Here is a 20,321-nt window from a genome sequence, read left to right on the forward strand (position 1 = left end):
GATTTTTCCATCATAAGGGATAAATATTTCAAAGTTTCATCAATGAAGGATCTTTTTGAAGTAAGTTCATTTTTAATACTTGGTTGTTTTTAAAAGGATTGAATTATTGCATACATTTTGAATGACATGAATGTACATAGATAATTAGTATGTTATAATCGGTAGATTAAATTAGCAACCGAGATCGTAAGTGGATCTTAAAAAGGGAAGGAAGATATTCAAATCATTGTAAAATCGTCCCGAATTCTCGAGGCGGCCAGAATTTAGTATCTGATTGACACAATGATATCCAGAAGACGAGAGACTGTGCACTGGAAGTGTTGTAAGGCCGGATGTCCTGCAACAATCAACACCTTTAAAAACCTCATCACCACCTACAGGAACATCCACAACCATGTCCCAGATCCTACAAAGCTGAAATCAGATGCCATCTTTGCCAACTTGAGAGAAATGGTCAAAGATGATCACAGACCAGTGCCAAATATCTATCAAGAGGAAGTGACATTATAGCAAAACTGTATATTTTAGCAAAGTGAAAGATGAAATATCAGTTTGATAGTCAATATGAATCATCTTTCCATTGTTTAATATTTGCTCCCACCAATGATGGTTAAATATACAGCCTAGTATATATATATATATGTGTGTGTGTGTGTGTATGTGTGTGTGTGTGTGTGTGTGTGTGTGTGTGTGTTCAGAACTAACAACATCTGAGTCGGAGGAAGTTCAACAGACAGCACCAGTTCTGTACAGTGTTAGCTCCAGCATATACCGAGCCTGATCCAAGACGCTTCCTCCTCTACCCAAACGACGCCAGAACATCGACCTGCCTGACATCTACCAGCAGACCTCCAGTGGCCAGAATTTCGTCCTACATGCTGAAGATGACAACAAGCTCCTCGTCTTTTCCACCCCAGACAACATCCGCCATCTTGCCACGTCAATCCAGCTCGGGTCCATGCAGGTAGCAAAAGTATTGTAAGTCCCCATGGTCTCTAGTATGGTGATCTACCTTCAGTAGCTGGCGATACTCAGTCCGTTTTATATTGTATTGTCCTAATTTGAAATCCAATTTTAGAAATAGATGCAAGTTTTAATTCTTGATACTGTGATATTCTAGTTGGTTATACTGTCCTTCGTCGACAGCTTTGCAGTTCCATTGTTGAAGGATAGTCCGGTTAGTAGTATAAAGATTTTACGCGTGGTTACAGTTTTCAGGTACAACAATCTCACACATATAAGAGTAAAGGTCTCCACATTTTCACTCTTAACCATTTCTTGGTACCAGAGTTAAACACCACACAGTTGTAGGTTCCTTGAGGATCAGACCAGTAGAAGAAGACTGGCGCCTGCCCTTCGTGCCATTTCAAGACATCGCCACCAGCGGTGATTCCGATCCAAATGTCTTTCCCTTTGAGAAAGGAGGACAATTAGTTCACAATATATTCAGTTTAGAGTGAGTGATTACTGCTAAACGCCGCACAATGTATCTTATCAATCTTGAAAATTTATATGCAGCTTATATATACACCATTTTAGGATTTGTTTACTTTCATTAAACAAATTCTTTAATCAATCTGGCCAACGGGGCGGTGGGGTAGCCTAGTGGTAAAAGCGTTCGCTCGTAACGCCGAACACCCGAGTTCGATTCCTCACATGAGTACAATGTATGAACCCTATTTCTGGTGTCCGTAAAATTGCTGGAATATTGCTAAAAGCGGCGTAAAACCAAACTCACTCAATCTGGCCAACGTTTATTTAATTACATTAACTATTACGTTTGGATAGAGAGAGGTTTTTTGTTGTTCATGAAATATTATGGAATATGGTATCTATGGTATCTAGTACATGCGTTTTAACAGTTTTGAGTTGTGTGGTATCATTGTATATTCTGAGCTTACAGACGTCACGCCATTACGTAGAACTCTGAAGACGTTAAAGCACACACGGTCGTTACGTATAACTACAGGTTGACAGGTTAGCTATCCTTCTATATCCGACTGAGTTTGACCTTTGATGTTTGAACAGTATTACAGTCATATCATGGAGGGTTTGTTTAATATGGGAGGAAAACCCGACGTAATGGAGGTCTCTGACGTTTACCATTTAATGAAACCGACGAAAAATACTCGGGGGCAAGCAACTAACAATAATTGATTTCTGGCGTGCCCAAGGGACACAACTCTGTACGGCGAACTTCGGCGTTTAAACGTCAGGAGCAATCGGTGGTCTTTGGTTTCTTTGAATAATGACAGAACCACTTAAATCATGTGAAAATGGGATGTTCTTTAAGTTCTTTTGAGTAGTATATTTTCCTTCATACTGTACCTCTTCGTTTGACCATAGTGTACACTAGGCCATTCTGTGCTGCCGAGTAGATATTAAACAACCTGCCGCTCAGACCCAAACAAGCGTTTTTAGCAGCAATGTTCGTCTTCAGTTGACCGAAAAGATAGAAACATTTATTCGTTGGTTTGTGGTATACCCATCCGTCTGGACAATCAGCTGAAAAGAGAATTGTGTATTCATTGATTCCTGCACGCTTAGTCATTACAGTGTTTACAGTGAGTGAGTGAGTGCAGTTACACGCCTTTCCTTAACAATATTCCAGCAACATCACGGCGGGGGACGCCAAAAATGGGCTTTGCACATTGTACCCATGTGGGGAATCGAACCCGTGACGAGCGAACGCTTTAACCACAAGGCTACCACACCGCCCATCAAATCTTTGCAGTGAACGATCGTGTCGTTCGCAACTGACACCGTACTGGAGTCAGCGATTTGATCGGCATAAAAAATATTGCTCTTTTAGCAGGTTAAGGCCAAGGAGTCAATGGCGAAACGATTCTGTTTGCGATATGATTATTTTACAATTTTACACACTCTACAACAGTTGTTTCTTGTCTCAATAGTTGAAAAATGGTGACTTTCAATGGTTTATCATTGTCCAAAACAGAAATGTATTCTTTCTTTTGGACATTAAAATCACTGTTATTTAAATGGACGAATATAGGACAATTTAACTCTATTGGTTCGTTTAAATATGAATGCATTTGAGAACGATTTGCATATGTTGGACTTGTAAATTTAACTCAATATCTTTGTAGTTTTTTAATTCATAAAAGTAGGTGGGTAGCGTTTCTTTTGGCGTCTAGATACATCCGTATTTCAGTCGCGTAAGAGCTTTCATCCTCGAAAGCTACTGTTATGAACGATTTGATAATTGAACTATTTTGCACCACACAGTGAACGCTTTTTATTCAATAAAGTATCTGTGACAAATGCTATGCCCCAAATAGTTTATTCACAGAGAAACCATACAGATACATCCGTATATGCTAAATCAACGGATTCTATTACATTGTAATTATATTTCCTATGTAATGATTCTCTCCGTCAACTTCTATATCTGAGTAAAAGTGTTTGTATTCTTAATTATTGTGGTCATTGTATTAGACGGCTCATTAACCGGCTGCTCATCACACACACACACACACACACACACACACACACACACACACACACACACACACACTTGCGTCACTTGCGTCATCTTGCCACATCCGTGGAAACTGCACAACGCATCCCTGGTTTGAGAAGAATTTCCGACCAAACTGTCAGGAATCGATTGCGTAAAGTGGGGATTCGACCAAGAAGGCCAGTTGTCGCCAGGACGGCACGGTATTAACGGTACATCGCAATACGCCTTTCAAACGATACGTATTGCAATGTTGTTTTTTCTGATTATCTTTATGATTTAAGTTCAAATCCATACAGACTTTCATTCACGCTAATTTTTTCATTGTGATTGATTGACAAAACAGCATACTTTACATACAATACATTTATATAAAAGAAAATACAATCCATCAAAATCAAATCTAAATCCTAGCATGTAGAAAATAGGCTCTGCATGTACAATCGATGTCACTCACTATCAAACACTTAGGCTCCCAATACATCGCAATCCGTATCGGTATACGGGTACCAGAATCACAATATATTGCAATACAATTTATTTGCCAATACACAGCCCTAGTTTTGAGAGAGTTCTATTGGCGCAATCGCTTTCGGTGATGTCGCAGAGTCCGGAACTGGAGCCTAAGAAACTGGAGGCGAGTCTGGTTCAGTGATGAATCGCGATTTCTTCTTCACCGGCGAGATGGAAGACAGCATGTTTATCGTCGGAGAAATGAACTTTTTGCCCCTTGTTACGACGTAAATTGTAATAAAAACGCAAATTGTAATACTTGCAGCAAATTGTAATAAACTTGACGTAAATTGTAATAAAAACGTAAATTGTAATAAAAATTGACATAAATTGTAATACGCAAATTGTAATGAAAATTGACGTAAATTGTAATAATTTTCGTTGCGGTAAAATGTAATAAATATTTACGTAAATTGTAATAACAGTTTTAATCATTCGTAAATACGCGGGTGTTTTTCGTTGCATTTCATACATCAAATAAACTTGTTAGGGCGATAACTCAAGAAAGAAATGATGGATTTTGTTCAAATTTGGTACCAAGGTATATTGGCGAGATTCACCGACACAAGTGAAATGGAGTGACCTTGAGATAATTTTCAAGGTCACAGCAAAAATCTGAGGGTTTTGCCAATATAAAGATTGTTAGCGCGATAACCCAAGAATGAATTGACAAATCTTAGCTAAATGACGAAAATGATATTCGTCCTGATATATAATCGATATAAACTGTCCTCTGTATCATGTCTTTTCGCTAATATCTTTTGAGGTTTTGATATGTATACATATAAAGTGGGGGTGGGGTAGGGGTGGGTTTCTAACGGGTATAACTACGAGGGACGTTCAAATCAGCCAGCCTCAGTCAGCCTCACCTAGAATATGATACAAATGCAGCTGTTTTTATGTTTTATTTTTCTACATATTATCTGTCAGCCTCAAGCAAATTGGTTTTGCTATGTTGCAGCCTCACGATCCCCATTTTGTGAGACTTTGTATCTTGGCTTGGTACTCCCCAAAAACGTAAAATCTGCAATAAAATGCATCACAAACTTCAGGAAACAAAATATGCTATGTTTGAGATTGGTAGAAGTCGGCTAGAATCAAACTTAAGATATTAAACTGCACAAAAAAGCAATTTCAAAACTACAATCGCTTGTTCAAATGACTCCCCATTCTGTTTACTGAAAGAACTTGAGAAAGAAATGATGGATTTTGTTCAAATTTGGTACCAAGGCTTATTGACTGGAGATTGGAGATTTACCGACACCACTTGAATTTAGTGACCTTGAGGTCATTTTAAAGGTCACAGCGAAGGTGTAACAGTTTTGCACATGCCAAGCTTGGTAGCCGCGAACTCAGGAAAGTATTAATAGATTTTGATCCAATTTTATATCAAGGTGTATTGGCGGGATTCCCCCAACACCAATTGATTGGGAAACTTGTGCTCATTTTAAGTTCACAGTGAAAAGTGTTTTGCACATGTCTAACTTTTTAGTGCGAAAATACAAGACAGAATTAATATGTTTTGCTTAAAGGTAGTACCAAGATGCGTTGGGAGTATCGTCTAACGCCAGTCGAAATCAGTGACCTTCGGATTATTTTCAAGGTCACAGCTAGTATTCTTGCGATATCTCCAAACCTAATGGATGGAATTTGTTCGCATTTTGTATCAAGGCATCAGATGACAGTTTCGGTAACGTTTACATAATTTTCAGGGTCAGACAGAGGATAATTGCGACATTCAGATATCGACATGTGGCGGGGGTAATAGCTATGTTTGTGACAAACGCTTTGTCATTACTAATTTTCAAATTTTTGTTAGCATATGGTTTCTATAATTTCATGTTAATTCTACCAGCTGTGAAATTATTCGTCGTTAAAAAAGACAGATTATTTGAGTTATTTTTCGATGTTGACGCAATTAGGACATGTTTTACGAGCAATATATTCAATAATTTAATGTTATTCCTATTACATTTGTGAAGTTCTTCATAGCATATCCCAAAATAACAGGATATTGTTTATATTACGCTTTGAACTGTACATAGTTTAACTTAATTTTCGAATTATTTTCAGTGTTGACGTATTACTACATATTATTGTATTTTTATGATGAGGGAATTTTAAGTTACATTTGCTAAGGATATCAAAAATTGCTGACGCCTGGTAATTCCTTGCCACATAGCAGTCAATCTGTCTAGACTCATTTGTTGTATTTGATTGATGCATTTAAAATAAAATGTAGAAATGATATTGAATTGCATCATTTGCTTCAAGGAATCTCATCAGATGTGCTCGTTATCAAAGTAAAGTCAAAACTTCTTTCTGTAAGGTATACAGTGGAAGTTGACACCTTAATTGTTATGGGTAGACTAAAGAAATCATTTATTTAGTTTCACCGCTCAAAATACAACAAAGAATTCAACGGGTGGCATTACCCTCAAAGAATGATCATAGCAATGCTTATAACCTACGAGGGCAAACATATCGGGGATAATTTGTTTTCATGCGATATGCACCGGGTAAAATATCATTTTGTCATGGTGACATGACATCATGAACAATGTTATGACGTCACGTTGCTTCTAAGAAGCCGCCTTCTAAATACAACGATGACGGGGAGCCTGCCTTTGTTGGAAAGTAGATTATCGCGTAATTTCCTCAATTAAAGACTTCGGTAATAATAGAAATTATATTCGTGACCATAATATGCTAGGTTAACGACCTAAATATCGACATATCCCTTCTCTGGTTCCGAAAATACCAAGATTTAGGCAGTTGTGTTATCTTCTATAAAGTCGGCTATATTCAAACCATGAGAAATGTCGTCAAATAATGTGAGATGACAACGTCCCAATAGTGTCCATATATTTTAGAAATCTATAACAATAAAGCACAACCTCACTACTTTTTTTGATAAATGACAAAGGATTAATCAACCATATTAAAAGGTTTTCAGGCTTGAAGGACGAAGCCCATTAAAATCTATTGCCAGCTCCCTTTTAGAGACTGATAAAAGGTTCGAAAATGTGGGTCATAAATGCATGAAAGGTTTTATTGTTGTTCATACCCGTTAGGCCTCCCGCCTCTACATGTATTTGAGATATAACCGTTAGAACCACCACCGCCCCCTCTATGTCTTAAAGTATGCTAGATATAACCGTTAGAACACACCACACCACTTTTCTACCCATTTATTCAATTGGGCTAAATCATAGTTGAGAGTTGCTTCTATGGATTTTACATATTTTCCCGCAACACCGATTGATGTGTCATCGGCCAACATTATTGTGATATTTTGTAAATTTCCAGGTAAATCATTGATATATACAAGGAACACAAATTAACCAACGGCAGATCCTTGAGGAACCCCTGCAGTAACATTTAGTTTTTTATAATGTTCCATTAACAGAGACACACTGTCGTCTATCAGGGCCCGGTTGTTCAAAACTCGGTTATCTTTTAACCAGCCGTTAAGTACATTTAACCGACTGTTACCTAATAACAGAGGGTTATCTTGTTGTTCAAAACTCTGTTAACTTTTAACAGGCTGTTAACGTGACGTTAAGTTAACACACCTAAGGACCGCCTCTAACTTTTTAACAGTGTGGTTAACTCGCAAATGGCGTTCATGGCTAACACTGCTTTCATGATGCCAGTTCAGCAAAGAAAGGATAGGGTGTATCGTGGACTGGACTTCGATATTGGAAATTATTCTGACGAAGAGTTACATACGAAACTGTATCTATGCACATCATAGGAACTAAAATACATGTTGTACAAGTACATGATGCCTACGTTTCATCTTTTAACACTTGTGGAGAGGTTTATATATGCTTTACTACACTAAATGTGTGAATTTCTTCTGTAAATATTATTCAAACAAACACTTTCAAAGAATATAACACGTACACCCTATACCCACGTATGATATGATATTGAACAAGGCTACATGTAGATAATTAAATTAGTTTCATGAAAAAATATCAGAACGATTACATTATGATACTGAAAGTGTAATCGGCGGGATATGGTGATTGTGTATACTCTTATTCTACCGACCTTCACCTCAGAGAAATTGCCAAATACACTCCCATTTTAAGAAAGAGAAGAAGCCAGAAATGCCGATTATTACCGTTGTCGTTCTGCGTGATTTTGCGTCAGTCATGGCGTCACGCAGCACAGAAACTTGACAGTTTCGTGTAAACACATCACATTCCTGTATTGTATCTATTTTTAATTTCCTATTTCTTGCTACTATGCTCTTTCCACGCAAATGGGTGTCTGAAAATTTGAGAAAATGCTACACAGTGTAAAGTCTGAAATTTTCTTTGTTTACATTTCAAACAGGTGTTGTCTTCCGAGCAGAGCAGTTGTTTCCACCCCCAATATCTTTCGTTTCACTTTATCTAGACACTTGGTATTGGTGCCAAAAGACCAGTTGTAATTAGATTCTAAAATGTATGAGGAATTCAGTAGGGCTGGGACGAGTAGGAAACAATGGAATCGAGTACCCGCATGTACGTACCTGAATCGGAATCGAGTACACGGAAATGTAAGAAATGGTCAACTTTCTGAATATTCAATCACGATTTGACAGAGGTTATTGTAGAAAACTTGAACAGTTGGTAATAAGACATTAAAACTGACCTCAAGCTATTTAATTTATAGAGAGTAACACCATTACTTACATTCCTCGTTATAACAACGAACGTTTTGTTCCTGCTGCTACTGTAACTTAACTACTCACTGCTCATGCACAGATAAATTAGTCATTAAAACTATGCTCCATTAATCGGAAAATACCAATGATGTAAAAACCCGTGAATGTCCGGGTTAGAATATTGATCTTCAGTAACCGATGCTTGTCGTAAGAGGCGACTAACGGGATCGGGTGGTCAGACTCGCTGACTTGGTTGACATATGTCATCAGTTCCCAATTGCGCACATCGATGCTCATGTTGTTGATCACTGGATTGTCTGGTCCAGACTCGATTTATTTACAGACCGCCGCCATATAGCTGTAATATTGCTGAGTGCGGCGTAAAACTAAACTCACTCACTCGCTCACTCACTCAATGTTGTAAATGTGTGTTACGGCAAAAATGAAAAAGACAAGCTGTTGTCTGCCCTTGTCATTACAGAGCTCTCTCCCTTTCCGGATAATCGATTCCTAGAAATAGGACTCGATTCCAGCTGTACCCGACCCGGATTCGAGTACCCGAGTACCCGTCCCAGCCTTAGAATGCAGTGATTCATTTGTCGCCGCTGAATATGAAATACAAGTGATGTAATTGGCGTTTCAATACCGGCCTTCGCGAAACGGGATTTTGTAAACACTATCCAATAGGGCGCAAAGTGCACTTGGGCGTTCGTGTGAGTGTATTTATGAAAACATCTGAACACGATTCCAGGCTTATCGGCAACGTTTCAGAATTATTAGTGATTTTATTAAAAACTGATATCATTGTTAATTAATATGCTATTTTGAAAGTCTATACTCCTAGTAATTATCCGATTTTGTTTTGATATGTCCGTCTGGCATCCCTTCCCATAGATGGATTTTAATTATATTTTTACTAATCATTTCAGCAATAGGCCTAATTTCTTTTCATTCTTCGAATGTTTTAATTGAAGCAAATCATCTTTTAAAAATGCTGTATTAATTGATGAAAACTTAGTTAGCATAAACATTGCTCTCGCACCTGATGTGTAGGAAAATAAACATAACATTATTATGTATCTATTTCTGTTGTGAGTGATATGCAGGCCTACTTCGTAGTCACTTTGATTAAATGTTATATTTGAATATCGAAACCTTTTTTGTCGTATCGAACACAACACTATCACTTGTCATATTACACGATAATATTTGGAATTTGTAACTTATTTTATAACAATATCTGAATGCTAATGTTATACACTTATATGTTCATATAAGGAATAGTATGGCACAATAGTATTTCTCTGTCGAATCGTTGCAGCGTTCTAGAATGCACTTATGAAATATAATATATGTTTTCCGACCGTGAAGTCATTAACAAGAATTATGCATTTTCTGCAGTCACTTGTGAATTGAACTAAATGAAGGTTCATCTGATTAATGAGTATCGAGGAAATTATGTTCATCTATAAATTAGACGCAGCTTCATGTTTTTCAAGACATCTTTCCGGAATATGCGTCTGTGCAGGCGTTCAGATAATGACGATATTGCACAGTATTATCGATGAGTTTCCTGTCAAAAGTAAGGTCGGATAATAGATCGATTTTATTCAGCATGTTGGCCCTGGGGCCTATAGTACGATTACAGTTTGATTACTTGCACGTGGTGCTAGTAACATATTAAGTTTCTATTGGTATTGAATGCATATTTCAGATAAAAGCTATGGTATTAATTTCACAACATCTATATTGTTTGATGTTAAAAGATTTGGCAATGTGTGTTAATCCATTACAATTTTTGACAGACTTGGAAAATAATTAATAAATGATATTGATAGCATCTTCACGACTTGGCCATACAGTCATGACAATTTAAGGAGTGAAAAGTGAGCGATAGGTCTTGTGGGAATTCAAAGATTCATTAAGACTGTAGCCGTCTAAACGTAACTCTGTGTGTAATATGTATACATTATATTTTTCTATCCACGGACAACATGCTTCTAATATTAATATTATTTTCATGGATTCATCATATTTTATCTATAGCTGTGCTATAGTTTTTCATTAAAATGTCTTTTCTGTTGCTGGAATTGAAGTAAATCCTACTCAGAGCTGGGATCATATAATGTCTTTGAAATATAAATTATGCAAACGGCTGGAACCTTGTGTTCCAATACAAAACGTTCGTAACGCTACGACATTCGCATGCCTATGATAAACTATAGAGTTGGCCTCAACCATTGACTGGATTACATTCTCTTCGTCAGCAGAGAAATTTCGACTTCTCCTTTTCCTTGGGGTGCAGGCGACATTTTGCGTTTCCATTTTTGGTAAACCGGAAGTAAACAGAAAACGGAACTATGGGATATATGGAAGCTAACCAGTGACGTTAACCACACTTAAACTTTGACGGCGACGTTAGCTAACGGCATGACTAACCATGTTTTGAACAACGCATATTTAACGTTCGGTTACCTAACGGCCGGTTAAAGATTTAACCGGCCGTTAGGAGTTAACCGGCGGTTAAGATAACCGAGTATTGAACAACCGGGCCCAGATAGATAGTTAGTTAACCAACTAAGTACGTTTCCACGAACACCATCATTTTCTAATTTGTGCAATAAACCTTTATGCCATGCCCTGTAAAAGCTTTTGAAATATCACAAAACAGCATACAGTAAAGGTGGTGATTATCTAGGACTGAGCATATATTATGATAAATGTCTATGTTGAGATGTAGTAGAATGACTAGCAGTAAAACCTGACTGGAATTTACTTAAAATGTTATGTTCATGGAAATGGTCGTGCACATGCTTTACCATTATTCTTTCAAGGATTTTCCAAAGGACAGGTAATAAACTATTAGGTCTGTAATTAGTTGGGAGGGATGCATCTCCTTCTTTCAAAATAGGAGTAACATTACCCGTTTTCCACATTGTAGGAAATACAGTCACTCAGTGATATATTATACAACAAACAAAGAGGCTCAGCTATAGATGTACAAATTCGTTTTAACACTCTCATGTTAATGCCATCAGGTCCACTAGATTTGTTTGCTGGTAAGGTCTTATCAGATACCTCCTTTTCGGTTACAATGACATTTGTTATACTGTTAACAGCGATGGCTAGCAGGTGGCAAAGTCCAGCCGCCATCAGTAACATTTGAAACAGATACAAAATATTCATTTAATGTTTGAGCTTTATCAAAATCTGTAAAAACTGAAGGTATCCCAGAATCATCAGTGACAAGAAGGGGAATGAGTCACGATGAAGTAGTAACCACCTGATTGAGTAGACTGTGGTGATAAATAGTTATCAAAAATAGATTAAACGTTTCCCTTGGCTATTCTTTTTAGATTATTCACTTTATTCCTTTGCTTTTTGTACTTAAATATACTAAGTCAAAAAAGAAACTTCACAAAATGTAATTTGAAAAATAATGAATAATTTTTCTCTGATGATACATCTATGTTTCCGAAATGGGATCCCTATCTTTCGACTCTAGAAAAACGTTAGCAAAACCCACTCAAACCCATCCATTCGTCGTGCAAATGACGTTAGTGCCAAATCAGGTTTTGCACGTGCAGTCGATCACGTGATCTTCGCATCGAAGTTTTCTTCATATGCACGTGTTTGCATTGGCCTCAAGAATTGAAAAAACACTTTTAAACCACAGTTCTAACGGTACTTGAAATGCCACGATTGTCAAATGTGCAACGTGAACGTGCCGTTGGCATGTTGCAAGCGGGAAGATCAGTTATTGACGTCGCAAAGAGCAATGGGATGCAGCCGTCGTACTGTGTATGACTTGCAAGGTCGTCTACAACAAACTGGCACCACTTCTGATCGCCCAAGGTCGGGTCGTCCACGTGTGACGTCACGAGCAGAAGACCGTCAAATCGTCCTACGTCACCTACGTGACAGATTTCTGCCGGCTACATGAACCAGGGCTGAGATGTTTAGAGGTCGACTGTCCTCACAGACCATTCGAAATCAGTTGCGGGCTGCCAATCTCCATTCTCGACGTCCATATCGTGGGCCAATATTGACGCCGTTTCATCAACGTCAACGTCTGCTGTGGGCCCAACGTCACCTCCGATGGACCCAGAGAGACAGGAATCGAGTCGTCTTTAGCGATGAATCCAGGTTTACCCTCAGATTCGCGGACGGCAGGCATAGTGTCTGGAGACGACGTCGTGAACGGTATGCCCAATGTTGTGTACAGGAAGTCGACAGATTCGGGGGCGGAAGTTGCATGGTGTGGGGTGCTTTCTGTGGGAACAACCGTTCCCGACTTCTGGTCATCCGTGGAAACCTCACAGCTGCTGCTTACCGCGACCAGGTGCTCACCCCTGAACTCGTTCCTTTCATGGCGGCTCATGGCCCAGGTCTACAGTTCCAGCATGATAATGCTCGGCCGCATACCGCGATGTTGACACGAAATTTCCTTCAAAACGCTGGAATCAACGTCATGGACTGGCCATCGAGGTCCCCTGACCTTAATCCAATAGAGCACGTTTGGGATGCACTTGGGAGAAGGCTTCGTGGTCTTAGGAACCAACCTCAGAATTTGCAGGAACTTGGCGCTGCCTTGCAAGAACAATGGCGCAGAATCCCCAACCAAGCATCAGGCAGTCGATGAGGAGACGGTGTTTGGCAGTGGTGAATGCGCGGGGCGGCCATACACGATATTGAACTGAGAAATTTCGCATGTTTATTCTTGTGACTTGACATTCTGTACACCCATGTTTTGGAACGGCGGTGTAGCCTAATGGAACTGATTATGGCACTGTCAGTGTATCGAGTACATCACACAGATCTCAGCAATGAAATAATAACAATTTAACCATCTTACCATCTCTTGTTCTTTTATAGTGCCCTGAAGAAAGAAAGTGAAGTTTCTTTTTTGACTCAGTATTCAGAGATCGAAATGCTTTTTTCTGTAGACGTTCTCTTTTCTTTTAAGTATTTTACGAGGGGCCTTGAAAAAGTAGTCAAACTAACTATATTCTCGATGTCAAATGTTTTGAAAAAAAGCTTCCATTTTATTTTGAAGGAATCATTAGCAAAAACATATCCAAAATTTCATGTGGGTAATATTAGTCATCACAACATTGGGGTATTACGTTTCTGGCAAATTTGCAGAAAATGGAAAACGATCTCCCATTTGGTATCTAGTAATAGTAATAGTCCGCTTATATGGCGCTCACATCCACATTGCCTGCTCACGGCGCTGCGTACATTACTATCCCCGATCATAGGACGCTATCGTAGTTTCCGATACTTTTCAACTCCTGGGGACTGAGCCATGCTGCCTGTTAGGCGCAATGAACTAAACACTCACATTGCCAGCACATACTCACGGGTACCCATTTTACAGCTGGGTGAACTGAGACAGTGTAGATCTAAGTATCTTGTCCAAGGATACTACGCAAATGTGCCCATCTCGGGAACCGAACCTCGGTGCCTCCTCGAAACCGGGCCTTCAGCGTGATAGGCAGACGCCTTACAACTGCACTATTGCGCTATCTCTTGGATAATGGTATACCCTCAGATAATATCATATAAAATATGCTCAGCATAGTATTGGATGACTTCCCGTCATCATCAACATTCAAAGATTTGGATTGCTTGATTTACATTTAGACGGGGACTGTTTTTTTAGGACACCCTCATTGTCCAGATATACAACATATTGAGAGCTGACACTTGTGTGACCATTCAGTATTTAGTTTGAACCCTTGACACCATGTATGAATAAGTGAAAACTTTAGGATGAGTTATATCCTTATGATGACGTCAACTGAAAGGGGGTGGGTAGTGTCTCCAAAACAAGCCCTTTCAGTAAACATGAAGGGGGAGTCACTTGAACAAGCGATTATAGTTTAAAATTGCTTTTTTGTGCAGTTTAATATCTAAGTTTGACTTTTACCAACATACAACATGTTTTTTGCATATTTTGTTTCAATTGGTGTAGGGGGATTCCCGCCAATACACCTTGATATAAAATTGGATCAAAATCTATTAATTCTTTCCTAAGTTCGCGGCTACCAAGCTTGGCATGTGCAAAACTGTTACACCTTTGCTGTGACCTTTAAAATGACCTCAAGGTCACTAAGTTCAAGTGGAGTCGGTAAATCTCGTCAATAAACCTTGGTACCAAATTTGAACAAAATCCATCATTTCTTTCTCGAGTTCTTTCAGTAAACCGAAGGGGGAGTCATTTGAACAAGCGATTGTAGTTTCAAATTGCCTTTAATATATAAGTTTGATTCTAGCCGACCTCTACCAATCTCAAACATACAAAAATGTTTCTTGCATATTTTGTTTCCTGAAGTTTAATTTGTGATGCATTTTATTGCTAGTCAGCTAGGATATTCCATTTGTCCGAACCACAACATACGGAGACAGATCATTTAGCAGACTGGGTGCTGTACTCTGGAATTGATTACCTGAAAATGTCAGAAAATCGGAAAATATGAACAGTTTCCGATCTTGACGCAAAACCATCCTCTTCAAACGAGCATTCGACTAAGCGCACATGAGCAGGACTCTGGATATGTAGCGCTATACAAATGTCTAATTTGATTTGATTTGATTTGATATACCCGTTAGAAACCCACCCCACCCCCCAACCCACTTTATATTTATACATATCAAAACCTCAAAAGATATTTGCGAAAAGACATGATACAGAGGACAGTAAGAGATTTTATATCGATTATATACTCTCCCAAAAAAGAAACGTATATAAGAATTTACTGTATTTTTATGTTTATTTTGAAACATCTTGTAGGCTTTATGAGTCAATGAAATAGAGCGAAATTGCACACTGGGAATGCAGACTTATCCGTCTTTGGCACCAACTCGAGGAAAGTCAGTTTGAGTGTCACATGGAGACGTGTGGTGGCGCTGAAGTCAATACCTCGTGTGACCACCGTGGGCATCCAGAACTGCACGGCATCGCCTCGGCATCGAACGAATAAGTCTCAGAATCTCGTGTTGCCCAATCGCAGCCCACTCTGCCTGTAGTGCCCGTGCGAGTTGCTGAAGTGTCTGGGGCTGAGGGTTACGGCGTCGCACCCGTCTGTCCAGGGCATACCACAGATGTTCGATCGGGTTTAAGTCCGGTGATCTTGAGGGCCAGGGGAGCACATTGATGTTGTGGTTCTGGAGGAAGTCTCTAGTGTGACGTGTTGTGTGGGGCCTGGCATTGTCCTGTTGAAACAACTCCCTCTGGCGATCAATGATTGGAAGGAGGTGTGGGCGTAGGATTTCGTCACAGTACCGTTGAGCTGTCAGGTTGCCCTGGATCATCACCAAATCACTTCTCCTACGGCAGGTGATCGCTCCCCACATCATAACACTGTCCCGGCCGAATCTGTCCACCTGGGGAATGCAAGCGTCGGCGAAACGTTCACGTCGACGTCTGTACATCCGCATTCTTCCATCGCGTCGTTCCAATAGAAATCGTGATTCATCACTGAACCAGATTCTACGCCAATTCGGTAGGTTCCAGGCCTGAACGTTGGTGCACCATTGAACTCGATGTCGACGATGTTGTTGTCGAAGCACAGGGCCAAAATAATGTCTTCTGGCATGTAAACCAGCCTCTCTCAACCTGTTTCTGACGGTCTGTGTAGAAAGCCTCCTCAATCCGGGTATTTGTCGAGCGGTACTGGTCGCCGTAGCTGTTCGATGACGCAGGTGATGTACCGGATGTAGCGATCCTGCGCCGCAGTGGTCGCTCGAGGTCGCCCACTACGAGGGGCATCTGCTACCGCATTCTGCCGGCGATATTTCTCCCAGAGCCGTGAAATGGTGCTTTGGTGAACATTCATGCGTCGGACAACTGCACGTTGAGACTGGCCAGCTTCAAGCAAACCAATGGCGATATGACGGTTGGCTTCACTTAGACGTGGCACTTTGCGTTCGTCAACAATATTCCAAATACAGTGAATAATCGACAGACAGCGATCAACCTTTTATACCCATCATTGAGACTATCTGATCCCCAACTTTCACGTGCATTGCATGTGAATTGTGTATTTTGTGACACTACACGCAGAAATTGAAAATCATGCTGTTACATACGAGTATTTTACGGATGGTGCGTTTTGTTGTGATGTTTCAAAACATAAACACCATAGGACTCATAAACAGAGCAAAACCTTTTGTAAAATGAATCACGTTTTAATTCATTGCTACATGAAATTGCTATTTTCATGATGCGTTTCTTTTTTGGGAGAGTATATATCAGGACGAATATCATTTTCGTCATTTGGCTAAGATTTGTCAAGTCTTTCTTGGGTTATCGCGCTAACAATCTTTATATTGGCAAAACCCTCAGATTTTTGCTGTGAACTTGAAAATTATCTCAAGGTCACTCCATTTCACTTGTGTCGGTGAATCTCGCCAATATACCTTGGTACCAAATTTGAACAAAATCCATCATTTCCTTCTTGAGTTATCGCGCTAACAAGCTTATTTGATGTATGAAATGCAACGAAAAACTAACACCCGCGTATTTACGAGTGATTAAAACTGTTATTACAATTTACGTTAATATTTATTACATTTTACCGCAACGAAAATTATCACAATTTACGTCAATTTTTATTACAATTTGCGTATTACAATTGACGTCAATTTTTATTACAATTTACGTTTTTATTACAATTTACGTCAAGTTTATTACAATTTGCTGCAAGTATTACAATTTGCGTTTTTATTACAATTTACGTCGTAACACCCCTTATTGCATTCGAAAGATTCGGTGGAGACAGTGTCATAGTGTGGTGTGATATATCCAGCACATAAAGATCTGATTTAGTGGTGGCTCAGTAAATCGGTATTTCAACGAGGTCCTTGCACGTTACATACTTCCAATTATGAACCGACAGAGGGAGTTGTTCCAGCATGACAACGCTACTTCACATACAGCACGCGTCACTGTCCGCTACTTTGCCAATTCTAACGTCAATGTTTTGCCACGGCATTCCCAATCACCAGATCTAAACCCGATAGAACACCTATGGGATATAATTCGATCGATGTGTACGTGCACGTCAACACACGCCTCATACACTTCCACAACTGGCCATCGCATTGCAGGAAGAGTGGGGATGAATTCCAGAAGAGTGACTTCGTCGACTTATGCAGTCTGTGCCGAGACTGTGCCGAGCAATCAGTGCTGCCAGTGATGACCATATAAAGTACTGACTTTGACGCCATCTTGTGGACTCCAGTAAACAGAAACAATAAAGGCTGCTGTTGTGTTAGTGAACTCTTTATCTATAGATGTGTGAATTTTCACCGTTTTACCATTGATATTACATGAAATAATTGTTCTTCAATATGGAACAAGTTTTTATGGATAACAACTTCTTTATTTCGTGAGTGCGACGTTTCGATACAGATTCTTGTACCGTTGTCAAGCAAGAATCTGTATCGAAACGTCGCACTCACGAAATAAAGAAGTTGTTATCCATAAAAACTTGTTCCATATTGTACGTCTCAACTTCTAAAATGCCACTCAAACAAGTTAATTGTTCTTCATCTAACACAATAAATTCTTCTAAAAATGTCTTATGCGTTTCTTTTTGTGAAGAATGTATCTTTTCTCTTTTTTTGGATGATTCGTCATCCTTTGCTACTGAACTAAGTTTTTCAGGTTCCTTAGAGACAACAATTTCTTTATCAGTTTCATTTGGGACATATTTAAAATCTTTTTGTACGTATTTGAGGTTACCTGTTATATCACATAAACGTATTTGTAAAATAATAATTATCATCTCCCCTTAAATGCCAATACAGTGATATATCACCCCACTGACATCTTGAAAATGTTCAGAAAACTAGTAGTAGTTTAAACATCACATCTGAAGAAAAGAATACTTGATAGTTAGTGGTAATGCTGTATAGCAAATTGGATGACGAGTTTAGGTTGACCGTAAATCGTTCACCAACAGAAAATGAAATCGTTCACCATGACCAATTGTCTGGGTTCTTAAATCGTTCACTAACAGTTTGATGGTGTTGGTCTTTCGAGGATGAAAGCTCGAAAACGGCACAGCACTAAGTATTCACATTTGGCACAAAGATAGTTCGATAATTACTCTTTAGTCTCTAAATGTTGGTGTATTTTTTTTTCATTTATACAGCAATGATACCTTAAATTTTGATATATTTATGCATCTTTACGCAAACGGAGCCGAAGCTAGACAATGTTGTACAGGCTCATGGGCTTGTATCATGACGGAATGGAACGATATTTGGTGGAATTACGCACATGTTCTATTTTACAGCATGATTTTGGGGGACAGTATGGCCTATACATATACAGATATTGACAATTTTCCTACACCTAAAAATAAAACCTGCATTCCTCTCGCGTGATAAATCGTTCACTCCCTGCTATGAAATATTTCCTGCCGTTCACTGCTCCTACGGTGTGATTATGCCGATACGGCTTAAACCTACATTCACTCACTCCTTACCTTTAAAGGTACAGCTCGCCACAGCAATATGTTTTCCCGTTTCACGATATTATATGCAGTAACAACACTTTCCGGTGGCCCTTTTGAACACCATACCATCCAACGGGGACATGAGTGAGTGAATGATTTTATGCACACACACGCGCACGCACGCACGCATGCACGCACACACACACACACACACACGATATTGTGCTGGAACTTCCTTGCTTATGGTATTTAACATTTCACGGCATCCGGTCGAACTGGGAAGGGGAATACATGTAAATCTTTGTGGGTCCAATATTTACAAGTGGCTTGACCAGATATATTCTTGACACTATAAGTAAGTGAATGTGTTTATTTTTACGCCGTGACTAACACCAGATAAGGGTTTACCTCTGTGGAATATGTAGTAAAGTAACTCCAGGTTGATTTGTTAGGAAACCAATTTCTGTCTCCCACCAAGATGTTTCTACTTTGTCATTAAACCAGGTGTTACTCTGGTAGCACAGCTTCCGGCACACACACACACACACACACACACACACACACACACACACACACACACACACACACACATTCACATACACATACCTACATACGTACATACGTACGTACATACATACATACATACATACATACATACATACATACGTACATACACACACGTACATACGTACGTACATACATACATACATACATACATACATACATACATACACATACATACATACATACATACATACATACATACATATATACATACATACATACATCGTGACTTACCTCATGGAACACTGATGCGCATGTCAGGTTGTAGAAGCAGGTGTTCAGGTGTTCAGCACAGTGAGCGGCTGACAACGAGGTTTCGGGGTGAAGGTCAGGAGACAGAAGGTTGTGCATAAGGATCGTCACATACAAAGCAGCTTCCATGACCATGTGAGGGGCACTTGACGCACTGAGACATCAATGTATCCTGAAAGTGTTAAAACTAAACAGTAAAATCGAAAGTTGGTAAATTTAGATTAAAATTTGAATTAAAGGGGAAGTGTACATGAAAGAAAGTATAGACTGACTAATAATAATAAATATATATTTATATAGCGCTTATTTCCAGTTAGGTTAAACTGCTCAAAAGCGCTTTTGGGCAATGAATTGTCATGGGAAGATGTACAACAGTGAGTCTTTA

The 20,321-nt window shown here is 39.2% G+C and overlaps 1 long non-coding RNA gene across 1 annotated transcript; it reads right to left on the bottom strand.

Annotated features, from left to right (window-relative positions):
* Nucleotides 1-1,328: 1,328 nt before the first annotated feature.
* Nucleotides 1,329-19,562, bottom strand: LOC124261973. Its single transcript, XR_006894481.1, has 3 exons — nucleotides 19,529-19,562; nucleotides 2,329-2,505; nucleotides 1,329-1,411 (listed from the first exon to the last, which is right to left on the bottom strand). It is a non-coding gene; the product is annotated as an uncharacterized LOC124261973 (long non-coding RNA).
* Between the last annotated feature and the right edge of the window lie 759 nt (nucleotides 19,563-20,321).

This window comes from Haliotis rubra, unplaced genomic scaffold (genome assembly GCF_003918875.1).
Source record: "Haliotis rubra isolate DU_JTF1 unplaced genomic scaffold, ASM391887v1 Scf819, whole genome shotgun sequence".
Lineage (NCBI taxonomy): Eukaryota > Metazoa > Mollusca > Gastropoda > Lepetellida > Haliotidae > Haliotis > Haliotis rubra.